This window comes from Lithobates pipiens, unplaced genomic scaffold (genome assembly GCF_037356315.1).
Source record: "Lithobates pipiens isolate NorthernLeopardFrog02 unplaced genomic scaffold, aLitPip1_a1.2 Scaffold_30, whole genome shotgun sequence".
NCBI classification, from domain to species: domain Eukaryota; kingdom Metazoa; phylum Chordata; class Amphibia; order Anura; family Ranidae; genus Lithobates; species Lithobates pipiens.
This window is the reverse complement of record NW_027507791.1, coordinates 165,094,848-165,112,642: the sequence shown is the minus strand read 5'-3', so window position 1 is coordinate 165,112,642 and position 17,795 is coordinate 165,094,848. Positions and strand designations below refer to the sequence as shown.

At 45.6% G+C, this 17,795-nt stretch overlaps 1 non-coding gene and 7 pseudogenes across 1 annotated transcript; all 8 read right to left on the bottom strand.

The window, feature by feature from the left end:
- Positions 1-12,496: 12,496 nt before the first annotated feature.
- LOC143946128 (5S ribosomal RNA) lies at positions 12,497-12,615 on the bottom strand (annotated as a pseudogene).
- Positions 12,616-13,239: 624 nt separating this feature from the next.
- Positions 13,240-13,358, bottom strand: LOC143948064 (5S ribosomal RNA; annotated as a pseudogene).
- Positions 13,359-13,682: 324 nt separating this feature from the next.
- On the bottom strand, positions 13,683-13,818 carry LOC143949154 (5S ribosomal RNA; annotated as a pseudogene).
- A 107-nt stretch (positions 13,819-13,925) lies between these two features.
- Positions 13,926-14,044, bottom strand: LOC143953550 (5S ribosomal RNA). Its single transcript, XR_013268621.1, has one exon. It is a non-coding gene; the product is annotated as a 5S ribosomal RNA (ribosomal RNA).
- An 884-nt stretch (positions 14,045-14,928) lies between these two features.
- Positions 14,929-15,047, bottom strand: LOC143944859 (5S ribosomal RNA; annotated as a pseudogene).
- Positions 15,048-15,155: 108 nt separating this feature from the next.
- LOC143947800 (5S ribosomal RNA) lies at positions 15,156-15,274 on the bottom strand (annotated as a pseudogene).
- A 108-nt stretch (positions 15,275-15,382) lies between these two features.
- Positions 15,383-15,501, bottom strand: LOC143946006 (5S ribosomal RNA; annotated as a pseudogene).
- A 562-nt stretch (positions 15,502-16,063) lies between these two features.
- Positions 16,064-16,182, bottom strand: LOC143948875 (5S ribosomal RNA; annotated as a pseudogene).
- Between the last annotated feature and the right edge of the window lie 1,613 nt (positions 16,183-17,795).

Genomic DNA, 17,795 nt, shown 5'->3' with positions numbered 1-17,795 from the left:
TTTTTACAGAAAGGTTAGGGTATACAGAGAGGCTAGTGTATACAGAACACAGGCTAGTATATACAGAACACAGGCTAGGATATACAGAATGGCTAGGGTATATAGAGACACTAGGGAAGACACTGTATACAGAGAGGCTAGTGTGTACAGAAGACAGGATAGTGTATACAGATTGGCTAGTGTATACAGAAGACAAGCTAGGGTATACAGAGAGACTAGTGTATACAGAGATGCTGGGGTATACGGGGAGACTAGGGTAAAAAGAAGACAGGTAAGTGTATGTAGAAGATAGGCATGTGTATACAAAAGACAGGCTGGGGTATACAGAAAGGCTACTATATACAGAGAGGCTGGGGTACACAGAGAGCTACAGAGAGGCTAGTTGATACGGAGAGGCTAGTGTATACAGAAGACAGTCAATGGTATACAGAGAGCCTGGGGTACACAGAGAGGCTATTGTATGCAGCTTGGTTTCCGTATGCAGACAGACTAGTATATACAGAGAGGCTGGGGTATACAGAGAGTCTATGGTATACAATAAACAGGCTGAGGTATACAGAGAGGCTAGTTTATACACAGAGGCTAAGGTATGCACAGAGGCTAGTGAATACAAAGAGGCTAGTGTATACAGAAGACTAGCTAGTGTATATAGAGAGTCTAGCGTGTACAGAAGGTAGGCTATTGTATACAGATAGGCTTGTGTATTCAGAAGACAGTCTTTCATTCATTCTTTCCTCTCTCTCGGCCTCCCTTTTCCATCTTTCCTTCTTTCTTTCTTTCCTTCTTTCTTTCTTTCTTCCTTTCTATCCTTATTTCTTTCCTTCTTCCTTTCTATCCTTATTTCTTTCCTTCTCTCTTCCTTCCTTTTTCTCCTTCCTTGCTTTCTTTGCTTCCTTCTTTCTTTCTTTTTCTTTCTTTCTTTCTTTCTTTCTTTCTTTCTTTTATCTTTCCTTCTCCCCTGCTCCTTTCCTTTTTTTCTCTCTTTCTTTCCCTCTTTCTTCTTTCATTAATTCCTGCTTTACTTCTCTCTCCTTCCTTTTTTCTTTCTTTATTTTGTTTTCTTTCTTTCTTTCCTTCTCCCTCCCTCTGTTTTTCTTTCTCTCCTTCTTACATTATTTCTTTCCTTCTATCCCTCCATTTTTCTTCCTTTATTTCTTTCCTTCTTTTTTTTCTTTCCTTCTGTCTCCGTTCCTTTTCCTCTTTCATTCCTTCTATCTTTTTTAATTATTCTTTTGTTCGTTCTTTCCCTTTTTCTTTCTCCCTTCCTTCTTCTTTTTTCCCTCTTTCTTTCCTTCTTTAGTGCTTTCATTCTTCTTTCACTCTTTCATCCTTTCTTTCTTTCATTCTTTCCTTCACCCCGTCCCATTTCTTTCTTTCTTTTGTTCTTTCTTTCATTCATTCTTTCCTTCTCTCTCTGCCTCCCTTTTATTTCTTTCCTTCTTTCTTTCCTTCTTTCTTTCCTTCTTTCTTTCCTTCTTCTCTCTTCCTTCTTTTTTCTCCTTCCATTCTTTCTTTACCTCCCTATCTTTTCTTTCTTCCTTTCTTTCTTTCTATCTATCTTTCTTTATTTCCTTCTCTCCCTCCCCTTTTCTTACTTTCTTTCACTCCCTTTCTCTTTCTTTCTTTCTTACTTTCTTTCCTTGTTTCTTTCTTTCGTTCTTTCCTTCTCCCCCGTCCCATTTCTTTCTTTCTTTCCTTCTTTCTTTCATTCATTCTTTCCTTCTCTCTCGGCCTCCCTTTTCCAACTTTCCTTCTTTCTTTCTTTCTTTCTTTATTTCTCTTTCTTTCTTTCTTTCTATCCTTCTTTCTTTCCTTCTCTCTTCCTTCCCTTTTCTCCTTCCTTCCTTACTTTGCTTCCTTCTTTCTTTCTATCCTTCGTTCTTTATTTCTTTCCTCCTCTCCCTCCCTTTTTTTTCTTTCTTTAATTCTTTACTTCTCTCTTTCTTTCTTTCTTTTTTAGTCAGGCTAGTGTATATAAAAGACAAGCCAGGGTATACAGAAGAAAGGCTGGTGTATGCAGAGAGGCTGGGGTACACAGAGAGGCTGGTGTATAAAGACTGGCTTGTGTATACAGAGAGGCTGGGGTATACAGAGAGCTACAGAGAGGCTAGTTTTTACAGAAAGGTTATTGTATACAGAGAGGCTAGTGTATACAGAACACAGGCTAGTATATACAGAACACAGGCTAGGATATACAGAATGGCTAGGGTATATAGAGACACTAGGGAAGACACTGTATACAGAGAGGCTAGTGTGTACAGAAGACAGGATAGTGTATACAGATTGGCTAGTGTATACAGAAGACAAGCTAGGGTATACAGAGAGACTAGTGTATACAGAGATGCTGGGGTATACGGGGAGACTAGGGTAAAAAGAAGACAGGTAAGTGTATGTAGAAGATAGGCATGTGTATACAAAAGACAGGCTGGGGTATACAGAAAGGCTACTATATACAGAGAGGCTGGGGTACACAGAGAGCTACAGAGAGGCTAGTTGATACGGAGAGGCTAGTGTATACAGAAGACAGTCAATGGTATACAGAGAGCCTGGGGTACACAGAGAGGCTATTGTATGCAGCTTGGTTTCCGTATGCAGACAGACTAGTATATACAGAGAGGCTGGGGTATACAGAGAGTCTATGGTATACAATAAACAGGCTGAGGTATACAGAGAGGCTAGTGTATACACAGAGGCTAAGGTATGCACAGAGGCTAGTGAATACAAAGAGGCTAGTGTATACAGAAGACTAGCTAGTGTATATAGAGAGTCTAGCGTGTACAGAAGGTAGGCTATTGTATACAGATAGGCTTGTGTATTCAGAAGACAGTCTTTCATTCATTCTTTCCTCTCTCTCGGCCTCCCTTTTCCATCTTTCCTTCTTTCTTTCTTTCCTTCTTTCTTTCTTTCTTCCTTTCTATCCTTATTTCTTTCCTTCTTCCTTTCTATCCTTATTTCTTTCCTTCTCTCTTCCTTCCTTTTTCTCCTTCCTTGCTTTCTTTGCTTCCTTCTTTCTTTCTTTTTCTTTCTTTCTTTCTTTCTTTCTTTCTTTCTTTCTTTTATCTTTCCTTCTCCCCTGCTCCTTTCCTTTTTTTCTCTCTTTCTTTCCCTCTTTCTTCTTTCATTAATTCCTGCTTTACTTCTCTCTCCTTCCTTTTTTCTTTCTTTATTTTGTTTTCTTTCTTTCTTTCCTTCTCCCTCCCTCTGTTTTTCTTTCTCTCCTTCTTACATTATTTCTTTCCTTCTATCCCTCCATTTTTCTTCCTTTATTTCTTTCCTTCTTTTTTTTCTTTCCTTCTGTCTCCGTTCCTTTTCCTCTTTCATTCCTTCTATCTTTTTTAATTATTCTTTTGTTCGTTCTTTCCCTTTTTCTTTCTCCCTTCCTTCTTCTTTTTTCCCTCTTTCTTTCCTTCTTTAGTGCTTTCATTCTTCTTTCACTCTTTCATCCTTTTTTTCTTTCATTCTTTCCTTCACCCCGTCCCATTTCTTTCTTTCTTTCGTTCTTTCTTTCATTCATTCTTTCCTTCTCTCTCTGCCTCCCTTTTATTTCTTTCCTTCTTTCTTTCCTTCTTTCTTTCCTTCTTTCTTTCTTCCTTCTCTCTTCCTTCTTTTTTCTCCTTCCATTCTTTCTTTACCTCCCTATCTTTTCTTTCTTCCTTTCTTTCTTTCTATCTATCTTTCTTTATTTCCTTCTCTCCCTCCCCTTTTCTTACTTTCTTTCTTTCACTCCCTTTCTCTTTCTTTCTTTCTTACTTTCTTTCCTTGTTTCCTTCTTTCGTTCTTTCCTTCTCCCTCGTCCCATTTCTTTCTTTCTTTCCTTCTTTCTTTCATTCATTCTTTCCTTCTCTCTTGGCCTCCCTTTTCCAACTTTCCTTGTTTCTTTCTTTCTTTCTTTATTTCTCTTCCTTTCTTTCTTTCTTTCTTTCTATCCTTCTTTCTTTCCTTCTCTCTTCCTTCCTTTTTCTCCTTCCTTCCTTACTTTGCTTCCTTCTTTCTTTCTATCCTTCATTGTTTATTTCTTTCCTTCTCTCCCTCCCTTTTTCGTTCTTTCTTTAATTCTTTACTTCTCTCTTTCTTTCTTTCTTTTTTAGTCAGGCTAGTGTATATAAAAGACAAGCCAGTGTATACAGAAGAAAGGCTGGTGTATTCAGAGAGGCTGGGGTACACAGAGAGGCTGGTGTATAAAGACGGCTTGTGTATACAGAGAGGCTGGGGTATACAGAGAGGCTACAGAGAGGCTAGTTTTTACAGAGAGGTTAGGGTATACAGAGAGGCTAGTGTATACAGAACACAGGCTAGTATATACAGAACACAGGCTAGGGTATACAGAATGGCTAGGGTATACAGAGAGGCTAGTGTGTACAGAAGACAGGATAGTGTATACAGATTGGCTAGTGTATACAGAAGACAAGCTAGGGTATACAGAGAGGCTAGTGTATACAGAGAAGCTGGGGTATACGGGGAGACTAGGGTAAAAAGAATACAGGCTAGTGTATGTGGAAGATAGGCATGTGTATACAGAAGACAGGCTGGGGTATATACAGAGAGGCTACTATATACAGAGAGGCTGGGGTACACAGAGAGCTACAGAGAGGCTAGTTTATACAGAGAGGCTAGGATATACAGAGAGGCTAGTGTATACAGATTGGTTTCTGTATGCAGACAGACTAGTATATACAGAGAGGCTGGGGTATACAGAGAGTCTATGGTATACAGAGAGCCTGGGGTACACAGAGAGGCTATTGTATGCAGATTGGTTTCTGTATGCAGACAGACTAGTATATACAGAGAGGCTGGGGTATACAGAGAGTCTATGGTATACAATAAACAGGCTGAGGTATACAGAGAGGCTAGTGTATACACAGAGGCTAAGGTATGCACAGAGGCTGGTGAATACAAAGAGGCTAGTGTATACAGAAGACTGTCTAGTGTATTTAGAGAGTCTAGCATGTACAGAAGGTAGGCTAGTGTATACAGATAGGCTTGTGTATTCAGAAGACAGTCTGTGGTATATAGAGAGGCTAGTGTGTACAGAGAAGCTGGGGTACACACTATACAGAGAAGATATGGTATACAGAAAACAGGTTAGTGTATATAAAAGACAAGCTAGGGTATACAGAAAGTCTAAGGTATATAGAGAGCCTAGTGTATACAGAGAGGCTAGTGTATACAGAAAAGCTAGTGTATGCAGAGAGGCTGGGGTATACAGCAAAGCTAGTGTATTCAGAAAACAGGCAAGGGTATTCAGAGAGAGTGGGGTATACAGAGTGACAAGGGTATACAGAAAAAGGCTATTGTAAATAGATGTCAGGCACGTGTATACAGAAGACAGCCTGGGGTATACAGAGAGACTAGTGTATACAGAGAGGCTAGGGGATACAGTTAGGCTAGGGTATACAAAAGGCAAGCTAGGGTATACAGAGCGTCTAGTGTATAAAGAAAGGCTAGTGTATACAGAGAGATTGGGGTATACAGAGAGGCTAGGGTTTACAGAAAACAGGCTGGGTATACAGAAAGGCCAGGATATACAGAGAGACTAGTGTAAAAGGAAGACAGGCTAGTATAAACAGAGTGCTGGGGGTATACAGAGAGGCTAGGGTATACCGCGAGGCTAGTGTATACGGAGAGGCTAATATATAGAAGACAGGCTGGGGTATGCTGAGAGGCTAGTGTTTAAAGAGAGGCTGGGGTACACAGAGAGGCTAGTGTATAAAGACAGGCTAGTGTATACAGAGAGGCTGGGGTATACAGAGAGCTTGTGTATACAGAGAGGGTTGGGTATACAGTGAGGATATTGTATACAAAAGACTGACTAGTGTATACAGATAGAATTTAGTATACAGAAGAACGTCCTGGGTATACAGAGATGGTGGAGTATACAGAGAGGTTACGGTATACAGAGAGATAGGCTGGGTTACACAGAGAGGCTAGTGTAGATATTGTAGTGTATACAGATGGACTAGTGTATACAGAGAGGCTGGGGTATACAGAGAGCCTATGGTATAAAGAAACAGGCTGGTGTATACAGAGAGTAAAGTGTATACAGAGATGCTAGGGTTTACAGTGAGGCTAGTGTATACAATAGACAAGCTAGCGTATACAGAGAGGCTAGTTTTTACAGACAGTCTGGTGTATACAGAGATGCTGGGGTATACAGAGAGCCTATGGTTTACAATAAACAGGCTGGGAAATACAGAGAGGCTAGTGTATACAGAGAGGCTAGTGTATACACAAAGGCTAAGGTATACCATGAGCCTAGTGTACACAAAAGACAAACAAGTGTATACAGAATACAGGATAGTTTATACAGAGAGGCTTGTGTGTACAGAAGACAAGACTTTATTGCTATTTTTTGCTATTGCAACTACTTCTAAATCATGTAAAGCATCCCACTGATTTTTTCAGATTTTTCTGCGGTTAAAAGGTCAGTGGTGGGGGGCGTGGCTTGGCTATGGCAGAGAGAAGTCGCTCACTGCTTAAGCTCCCGCAGCCGCACCCTCTGATCAAGGAGGTTAAGCCCTTTTGTAAAAGTTCTGCTTTTATTGGCCATGAGCAGCAGACGTAGAGGAAAGCACAAGGTCCTTCAAGGTGGCCGCGGTGACCCAGATCGACCGATTCCTCAGGGACAGAGCCAGAAATGTACCGGATGCCTGCACTGAGGCAGCGGGGCTGGCTTCTTCTTCTTCCCTGTCAAGAAACATGGTGTTCCCACAACGCCCGAGCCAGCAGCAGCTGACGGGGATCCCGACTCTTCTCGGTTCCCCCTCCAGGAGTCAGATCGGTATCGATACCTCCTCACAGACACTGGGAGAGGACTCAGCCTCCCCACGAAGGTGGACATGGAGGAGCAGAGGGTGGAAGAACAGCACCACCTGGACCTTCAGGAGATACACACGGAGGTGACAGGGATAGATGGGCGACTGACCAGGCAGGAGGCAGCCAGAGATGCCCTGGAGATGAGAGTGGCCCAGCTAGAACGAGCCCATCGGAGGAACCAGGACCAGCTGGCGGAAGTGCAGCCGCACGCCGAGGACTTGGAGAACCGGAGCCACCACCAAAACCTGCGGCTCCATGGGATCCTGGAGGCGACTGGTCCAGAGAATTTGCAAGAAACGGTTCAGGCAATCATTCTCAGAGGAGAATCCCTAGCGCCCATAGAATTCGACAGGATCCATAGGGCGATCGGCCCCAGACCCACAAATGTGGACAGACCCCGGGATGTAATCTGCCACCTGCATCGTTATTCAACCAAGGAGCAGATTCTGAAAGTGCCGTGCCAAAAGAGTCCGAAAGACTTTGATGGGGCACAGATCTCTTTTTCCGGACGTTTCCTGAGCCACACTTATCCAAAGAGCGATGCTGAAGGCCTTACTTGGAATGCTAACCAGGGCTGCGCTACCATATCGATGGGGTTTCCCCATCCAACCGACCGTCCACAAGGCAAATTAATCGTTCACACTGCGATGCCATGCTGACCTCCCAGATTTATTTCTGTTTCTGGGGATGGAGCCGATACAGCTGTAGGATTGGTTGAGCCCGCTCTCCACTAGATATGCTCAGCCTGCACCTGGAGGAGCCCCGCTGGGCTTGCCACGCCAGTGTCACTGGGTGGATCCCCTCTTGGGGCGTCCCACTGCCTGTAGCTGAGGGCACTGCCTCCTGGGAATCCTAGGTGTAAACTCTGCTGCCTACAACCATTTCCCCCACATAGGATTGCACCCTTCTGAGGGCCCCTTGCAGGAGCCCTGAGGGTGTAACGAGACTAGTTCTCTCATACGCCAGTGGCGTTTTAGCTCATTGGGATCACTACTAGCTCTGTGATGCTCTCCCTGGTATTTCCCCTCTTCTTTCCCTCACCCTCCCCTTTCTCTCCTGCCCCCTTCCCCCATTTTTTTTTCTTGCTTCCCCTTGCCCCTGCTCTCTACCGAGGCCATGGGCTCGTCGGAGACCCTTAGGCTAATGTCTATTAACATCAGGGGACTCAATACCCCAGAGAAACAGTCCATGGTACTAAACAACCTAAGACATTTGAAAGCCCACATATGCTTCCTCCAGGAAACTCATTTCCGAGCTGATAGACCACAAGCACTCCATGATCGCTGTTTCCCAGTTGCCTACCACAGGTGCTCCTCTGAATCTAAATCTAAAGGGGTCATAATGCTGATACGCTCCAGAACTCTGTGGACATTCCAAGACCAATGGAGTGATATTGAGGGACGTGCCCTATTCGTGAAAGGAACCCTGGGCGGATCCCTCTTCGCACTGGTAAACCTTTACCTCCCCAACACTGACCAGATCGGCTTCCTGGAGCCAATTCTGACAAGGTTACAGGATTTTGCTGAGGGGGCGGTGATCCTGGGGTGGCGATCTGAACTTCGCCATGGATCTTTCCTTAAACACTTCTAGGCAGTCCTCTCAGGTTTCATACGTGGCACTTAAGCGTCTGAAGAAGAATTCCCTTCCCCATGATTCCTACACCAGAATTGATCTTTTCTGCTTCTCCAGTCTCTCCTTTCCAGGGTGAGATACGCTTCGATAGGCAACATCACCTATTCTGATCACTCCCCGGTATTTGTTGACATAGAAATCCTAGCCCCAGTCCCAAAACAATGGCAACGGAAGCTTAATAAGACCCTGATTCAGACCCCGGAGGTCACGGAGGAGGTCGCCAGAGAGCTTATGGGGTTTTTACCTCAAATGCTGCCCCATGATGGTTTTGAGGCCCACAAGTATGCCATTCGAGGTCTTCTGAACGGCTCAAGAAGGAGAGATCGCAGCAAACTCTCGACCTTCTCAGCAAAATTAGGGCCCTGGAAGCCACCCACAAGCGATCGTTAGCCACGCAGACACTGGCGGACTTATCCTCCCAATTGAGGGCTCTGGCACTGTTTAGGGCAAAGCAGTTCTTGCGAAATGCAAGCGCTCCTTTTATGAACATGACAACAAATGTGGTAAGATACTGGCCAGGGCTCAGAGAAACCAGAGGGCGCGGGCCTTTATCCCGGAGATATTGGGGGAGGGAAACTCTAAGGTTTATGCCACGGAGGAAATAGCGGAGCAGTTCCGTAAGAATTATACCTCACTGTATAACCTGCCACGCCAATCCTTGGGAAGAGATAGGTCCCTGGAACGAGAGGCCATTCGGGATTATATTCAGAAATCGGGCCTTCCTCAGTTGCCAGAGGAGGACTTGACAGCCATGGAGGTGCCCATCTCGGGGGAAGAGGTAACTCGTGCCATTGCCCAAATGCATAGTGGTAAAGCCCCGGGCCCGGACGGGTACTCGCTTCCCTACTACAAGATCTTCGGGGACTTGTTACACCCATATTTTTTAGTGGCCTATAACGAGGCCGGAGAGGGTGGGTCTCTTCCAGACGATACCCTACGGGCCTTCATAACGGTGAATGCCAAAGAGGGCAAAGACCCCCTTCAACTGCCAAAACTATAGGCCTATCTCCCTCCTCAACGTGGATCTCAAGATCTTCACCAAGGCTCTCTCAATGCGCCCGTCGGAGTGGATCCCCTCTCTGGTTCACATAGACTAGGTGGGTTTTGTGCTCTCGAGGGAGGCGAGGGACAATACCACAAAGGAGATCAACCTGATTCACGCGGACAAGACACGGAAATCCGTGATGCTACTTCTGTCAACAGACGTGGAGAAGGCATTTGATCGGGTGAATTGGCTTTTTCTATTTGAAACCCTGCGTCAGGTGGGTCTGGGCCAGTGGATGATGCATTGGATAGGGGCCATTTATTCCAATCCTTCGGCCCATGTGAAGGTGAATAGCGTACTGTCAGCCTTGGCTACGGTTCTCACCAGTCTTACTTCTCCTTTGGGTGACAAAATTCTTGCTGCTCAGGTCCATGCTCCTCCTAAGAAACCTTGTGACCGCTGCTTTGTCCCAGAGAGTCTCCGTACTGCCTTACCATTCTCCCAAGGCAGCTGGCCATCCTGGGAAGAATCAACTCATTTGGGCCATTTCCCAACAATTCTGGCGGCCTAGTCTATATTATTGCCTTCGTAGTTGCCTGTCCCATGTGTGCTCAGAGTAAGACTCCACGACACCTTCCAGTGGGCCTCCTACAACCCATACCCAATGGAGAGAGGCCCTGGACTCATCTGTCTATGGATTTCATTGTGGAGTTGCCCAACTCCCAAGGCATCACTGTTATCCTTATGGTGGTTGACCGGTTCTCAAAGATGTGTCATTGTATTCCACTTAAGAAGTTGCCCACCTCTAAGGAACTGGCTTCCATTTTTGCTCTGGAGATCTTTTGCTTACATGGGCTACCCAAGGTGATTGTCTTGGACAGGGGCAGTCAGTTTGTCTCCCAGTTCTGGCGAGCCTTTTGTGCACAGTTGGGAATCCAACTTGCGTTCTCTTCTGTGTATCACCCGCAGTCTAATGGGGCCGGAGAGCGAGACAATCAGTCCTTAGAGCAATTCCTACGTTGCTATACTTCTGACCACCATAACAACTGGTCAGACCTATTACCATGGGTAGAGTTTGCTCACAACAGTGCTTTGAATTCTGCCTCCCGATTGTCTCTATTTATGGCAAATTATGGTTTCCAACCTTCCATGTTGCCTGACTTGTTTGTTCCGCAGAGTATTCCTGCATTAGAGGAGAAGCTCCATGGTCTTTGTTCTACTTGGGTACAAGTCCAGGAGGGTTTGCCCCATGCTGACCGCAGATGCCTGCCTGTGCCTTCCTACCAGGTTGGGGACAGGGTCTAGCTGTCATCTCACAACCTCTGGCTTCGTGTTCCCTCACTGAAGTTTGCACCTCGGTTAATTGTGGCTTTTCTGTATCCCTCGCAGGATTAACCCAGTGGCTTACGCGTTGGACGTTTGTGAGGGCAGCATAAACAAAATACAGGGGTCAGTCTTGGAACATTGTAGCTTTGAACACTTTAACTTTGAACACAGGAACACAGGTACCTTTGGTGACAAGAGATAATGAACTGACCTAGCCCTCAGAGTGAGACAGGGTTTTATATCCAGCTAATTAGGTAACCTGCCACAGCTGATCCAAGAGTGACAGGTACAAACAGAATTGCCCACAGTAATTTATGCAAAACTAGGCATGTCTGGAAAGCAGGCAGAATAGAACTGAAGTGTGGCTCAGATGTAAAGAAACAGAAGCAAGAATAAACAGTCATTAGTTCAACACCACCTAGAGCCACTTGGGGCGCGACCATGCCGGGCCATCTAAAAGACACGGTAGGGACCGTAATAACCTTCCTCCTAGAATGTGCATCTCAAATGTGTTTCATGGCTCCTTATTGAAACCGTTGGTCTGTAACCGATTTACCACCTTGGTGCCACACCCTCACCCTATTCAGGTTGAGTAGTATGAGGTACAATCCATTGTTGACTCCTGTAGGTTCTGTGGGCGCATATGAATATGCAATGATCGCCAACAGCTCTCTGTCACCAATCTCATAATTGCACTCAGCAGGTGACAATTTCTTGGAAAAGTAGCCACATGGATGCATAGCACTCTCAGAGTTAGGACGTTGAGAGAGAAGGGTGCCAACTCCAGTCTCAGAAGCATCAACTTCTAGGATAAAAGGCAACGTAGGATCAGGATGTGCAAACACAGGAGCAGAAACAAAGGCAGCCTTGAGAGTCTCAAAGGCCTTAATGGACCCCGGAGACCAACTCTGTGGGTTACTGTCCTTTCTGGTCATATCAGTCAGGGGCTTGACCAGAGACGAGAAGTTACGAATAAACTTCTTGTTTATTCGCAAAGCCCAGGAAACGCTGCAGAGGACGTAAACCCACGATTTGAGGCCACTGTAGGACTGCCAAAAGTTTCTCTGGGTCCATCAAAAAACCAGCAGTTGAAATGACATAGCGCAGGAATGTAACCTATTCATGATGAAACTCACACTTCTCCAGTTTACAATAGAGATTGTTCTCTCTTAATTTCTGAAGCACACGACAGACATCTGTGTGGTGGCTCTCCAAGGACTTGGAAAATATGAGGATATCATTGAGATAAACCACCACACATAGCAACAAATCTCGGAGGACATTGTTAATACATTCCTGGAAAACTGCCGGGGCATTACAAAGGCCAAAAGCCATTACCAGGTATTCATAATGGCATGTTCTGGTTTTAAGCGCAGTTTTCCACTCATCTATGGCACCTGCTACTCCCAGAAAGTCTTCCAACCAGGTACAAACCAGGCCCGTCCCTGCTTAACATCCGAGATCAGACGAGATGGGGCGCATTCAGGGTAACGTGACCATAGGCGATCTGCCTGGCCACTCTCAACCCTCTTGATAAATGCCAAGATGGTTACCTCGGCAAACCAGCAGAAAAATAAAACAGCTCGTTGACGCCAACAACATATTAAAAAAAAGCCTACGGCACCTGGTTCTCACAGGCTGCCTCCCATCCAGGTTTTAACCAGGCCCGACGCTGCATAGAATCCGAGATCAGACGAGATCAGGTGCATTCAGGGTGAAGCCAACAACTTATTAAAAAAAAACCTACGGCACCTGGTATTCCCAGGAGCTCTCCCATCCAGTTACTAACCAGGCACAACCCTGCTTAGCATCCGAGATCAGACAAGATCGGGCGCTTTCAGGGTGATGTGGCCATAGGCGATCTTGTTGGCCACTCTCAACCCTCTTGACAAACGCCAAGATGGTCACCTCGACAAACAAGCAGAAAAATAAGACAGGTCGTCGACGCCAACAACATATTAAGAAAAGCCTACAGCACCTCATATTCCCAGGCAGTCTCCCATCCAGCTATTAACCAGGCCCGACCCTGCTTAGCATCAGAGATCAGACGAGATCAAGCTCATTCACGGTGATGTGGCCATAGGTGATCTTGATGGCCACTCTTATCCCTCTTGACAAACGCCAAGATGGTCACCTCGGCAAACAAGCAGAAAAATAAAAGAGGTCATCGACGCCAACAACATATTAAAAAAAGCATACGGCACCTGGTATTACCATCAAAGTACTAACCAGGTCTGACCCTGCTTAGCATCCGTGATCAGACGAGATCAGGCGCATTCAGGGTGATGCCAACAACTTATTAAAAAAAGCTTACGGCACCGAGTATTCCCAGGAGGTCTCCCATCCAGTTACTAAACAGGCGTGACCCTGCTTAGCATCTGAGATCAGACAAGATCAGGCGCATTCAGGGTGATGTGAATGCACCTCGGCAAACAAGCAGAAAAATAAAAGAGGTCAATGACGCCAACAACATATTAAAAAAAAGCCTACGGCACCTTGTATTCCCAGGCGGTTTCCCATCAAAGTACTAACCAGGCCCGACCCTGCTTAGCATCCGAGATTAGAAGAGATTGGGTACATTCAGGGTGATGTAGCCATAGGCATTCTTGCAGGCCACTCTCAACCCTCTTGACAAATGCCAAGATGGTCACCTCGGCAAACAAGCAAAAACATAAAACAGGTCGTCGACACCAACAACATTAAAAAAAAAGCCTACGGCACCTGGTATTCCCAGGTGGGGTCCCATCCAGGTGCTAACAAGGCGTGACCCTGCTTAGCCTCTGAGATGAGGCGCCTTCAGGGTTATGTGGCTGTAGGAGAATTTGCAGAGCGCTCTCAACCCTCTTGACAAATGCCAAGATGGTCACCTCAGCAAATAAGTAGAAAAATAAAACAGGTCGTCGACGCCAACAACATATTAAAAAATAGCCTACGGCACCTGGTATTCCCAGGCGGTCTCCCATCCAGGAGTACCTCCCATCCAGGAGTTAACCAGGCCCGACCCTGCTTAACATCTGAGATTAGACGAAATCAGGCGCATTCAGGGTGATGTGGCCGTAGGCGATCTTGCTGGCCACCCTCAACCCTCTTGACAAACTGCAAGATGGTCACCTCAGCAAACAAGCAGAAAAATAAAACAGGTCGTCGCTGCCAAGAACATATTAAAAAAAGCCTACAGCACCTGGTATTCCCAGGCAGTCTCCCATCCAGGTACTATCCAGGCGCAACCCTGCTTATCTTCCGAGATCAGACGAGATCAGGGGCATTCAGGGTGATGTGGCCATAGGCAATCTCGCTGGCCACTCTCAATCCTCTTGACAAACGCCAGAGGGACCACGGCTCACTCTGTCCCTGTCCCCTGCATTCTGGACCGAGACAAGAGACTCAGGGCTCTAGCCCCAATAGCCACCCCCTAACGATGCCTCTGTCCGTCCCCAAAGTAGGGACGTACATCAGAGTGTAAAGGTCGGCAAGTGGTTAAAGCGGCGCAGTGCCAAATCGCAAAAAGTGCTCTGGTCTTTGGCCAACCAAATGGTCCGGGACTGAAGTGGTTAAATGCCCAAAATGGTCCTTGATGACTAAAAAAGGCACGTTCATGACCTTTGAAGGCCAAAAAAGATCCTCGTGACCAAAAACAGCTGGGAGTGCTGTTTTTTGTCACTGAGGCCCATTTTTGGCCTCCACGGACCAGGATCGCTGTTTTTGGTCACCAAGGATAATTTTTAGCCTAGAAGGACCAGGCTTTTTTTGGTCACTGAGGACCATTTTTGGTATTCAATGTTTGGTTGTTTGTATTGAGCAGTCACCTTTCTGTAACCTCTAGCCTCCCTCTGTTGTGATTTATTACAATGTACAGTAGGTAAAAGTACCTCTTCCGGGTTAGCCACTCATATCAAACTTTTTGAAAAAATCTTATTCAGTTTGTTAGATCTTTGTTAGATCAGGTTAGATCAACCGTTGTTTGCATTAGATTTCACACAGAAGAAGCAATATTAAAAGTTATTTGCAGGGGGGCTAACCCATCATCAGCCCCCCCTTATCAAATTTTCTGGCCAAAAATCATTCAAGCTGATAAATATTTGTTAGATCCGGTAAGATCAAGATCAAGATCAAGATCGGCAAACAAGCAGAAAAATAAAATAGGTCGTTGATGTTAACAACATATTAAAAAAAGCCTACGGCACCTGGTATTCCAAGGCGGTCTCCCATCCAGGTACTAACCAAGCCTGACCCTGCTTAGCATCCGAGATCAGATGAGATCGGGCGCATTCAGGGTGATGTTGCCATAGGATATCTTAAAGTCCACTCTCAACCCTCTTGACAAATGCCAAGATGTTCACCTTAGCAAACAAGCAGAAAAATAGAACATGTTGTTGACGCCAACAACATATTTAAAAAAAGCCAACGGCACCTGGTATTCCCAGGGGGTCTCCCATACAGGTACTAACCAGGCCCGACCCTGCTTAGCATCAGAAATCAGGCGAGATCGGGTGCATTAACGGTGATGTGGCCGTAGGCGATCTGGCTGGCCACTCTCAACCCTCTTGACAAACGCCAAGATGGTCACCTCAGCAAAAAAGCAGAAAAATAAAAGAGGTCATCGACGCCAACAACATATTAAAAAAAAGCCTACGGCACCTTGTATTCCCAGGCGGTTTCCCATCAAAGTACTAACCAGGCCCGACCCTGCTTAGCATCCAAGATTAGATGAGATTGGGAGCATTCAGGGTGATGTAGCCATAGGCATTCTTGCAGGCCACTCTCAACCCTCTTGACAAACGCCAAGATGGTCACCTCAGCAAACAAGCAGAAAAATAAAACATGTCGTTGACGCCAACAACATATTAAAAAAAAGCTTACAGCACCTGGTATTCCCAGGTGGTCTCCCATCCAGGTACTAACCAGGCACGACGCTGCTTAGTATCAGAGATCAGTCGAGATCGGGCGCATTCTAGGTGATGTGGCAAAAGCAGATCTTGCTGGCCACTCTCAACCCTCTTGACAAACATCAAGATGGTCACCTCAGCAAACAAGCAGAAAAATAAAACAGGTCGTTGACGCCAACAACATATTTAAAAAAAAGCCTACGGCACCTGGTATTCCCAGGCGGTCTCCGATCCAGGTACCAACCAGGCCTCACACTGCTTAGCATCCGAGATCAGAAGAGATTAGGAACATTCATGGTGATGCAGCTATAGGGGATCTTGCTGGCCACTCTCAACCCTCTTGAAAAACGCCAAGATGGTCACCTCAGCAAACAAGCAGCAAAATAAAATAGGTTGTTCACGTCAACAACATATTAAAAAAAGCCAACGGCACCTGGTATTCCCAGGCAGTCTCCCATCCAGGTACTAACCAGGCCCGACCCTGCTCAGCATCCAAAATTAGATGAGATCGGGCTCATTCAGGGTGATGTGGCCATAGGCGATCTTGCTGGCCACTCTCAACCCTCTTGACAAATGCCAATATGGTCACCTGAGCAAACAAGCAGAAAAATAAAACAGGTCGTTGATGCCAACAACATATTAAAAAATAGCCTATGCAACATGGTATTCCCAAGCGGTCTCCTATCCAGGTACTAACCAGGCCCAATCCTGCTTAGCATCCAAGATCATACAAGATCAGGCGTATTCTGGGTGATGTGGCCGTAGGCGATGTTGCTGGCCACTCTCAACCCTCTTGACTAGGGATGAGCCGAACACCCCCCGGTTCGGTTCGTACCAGAACTTTCGAACGGACCCTACATTCGTTACGAACGTTAGAACCCCATTAAAGTCTATGGGACTCGAACGTTCGAAATGGAAAGTGCTAATTTTAACGGCTAATATGCAAGATACTGTCCTAAAAAGGGTTTGGGGACCTGCCTCCTGCCCCAGGGGACATGGGTCAATGCCTAAAATGTTTTTAAAAATGGCCGTTTTGGCGGGAGCACTGATTTTACTGACAATGAAAGTGAAAAAAAAAGTGAAATATTCCTTTAAATATGGTGCCTGGGGGGGTGTCTGTAGTATGCCTGTGAAGTGCCATGTGTTTCCCGTGTTTAGAACAGTCCCTGCACAAAATGACATTAAACGGAAATAACACCATTTAAAACTGCTTGCGGTTTTAATGTTATATCTGGTTCCTGCAATATGGTTGAAAATCATTGAGAAAAATGGCATTGGTAGCCCTCCCTGCCCATTACCAGCCTATTTGGGTCTTGTACGCATATTAAGGGGAACCCTGTACCCATATTAAAAAAAGGAAATGCGTGTGGCCCCCAGGCCCTATATACTCAGAACAGCAGTATACAGGCGGTGCAAACAAGACAGGGACTGTGTAGGTTTGTTGTGTTAAGTTGAATCTGTTTGTAATTTTCAACTGGTACATTTTTAAAGTGTAGCTCCAGTCAAAAAAACTATTTTTAAGCTTTTTGGAAAACATAGGGAAGGGTTATCACCCCTGTATAATTTGTTTTGTCGTCCATCTTTTTTCATCTCACTTGCTGCTGTCTCCTTGCGTTTGCAAGTAGGAGATGTTTGTAAGTTGGATGTTTGAAAGTAGGGGCCTGCCCTATATGCTCTGCAGAAATGGCGGAACAAGGTGTTGGTTTTGCCACAACATTGTAAGCCCTGAAAGTGACTCTTGGTGGGCGCTGGAGCGCCCTGCTGTGAACGATTATATCAAGAATTGTAATTACATGCCATTGTTGAACAGTGGTAGAAAAATTGACCTTTGGTGGTTGTGGTGCTGGTGCCACAACACTATAAGTCCTCACCGTTACTCTGGGTGGGCACAGGAAGGGGCCCTCCTGTGAAATATTATATCAAGAATTGTAATTACATGTCCCTGTTAAACAGGGGCAGAAAAATTTGGCCTTAGGCACTGCTGCTGGTGCCACCACACTGCAACCTCTTCCATATACTCTAGTTTTTTTGCTGGAATTAGCCCTGCTGCAAAGCATTGCATCAAAAATTTTACTTAAACGCCCCTGTTAAACAGGGGCAGAAAAATTGGGCCTTAGGCTGAGGTGAATATCGCGGTGTATACTGCGGTCAGG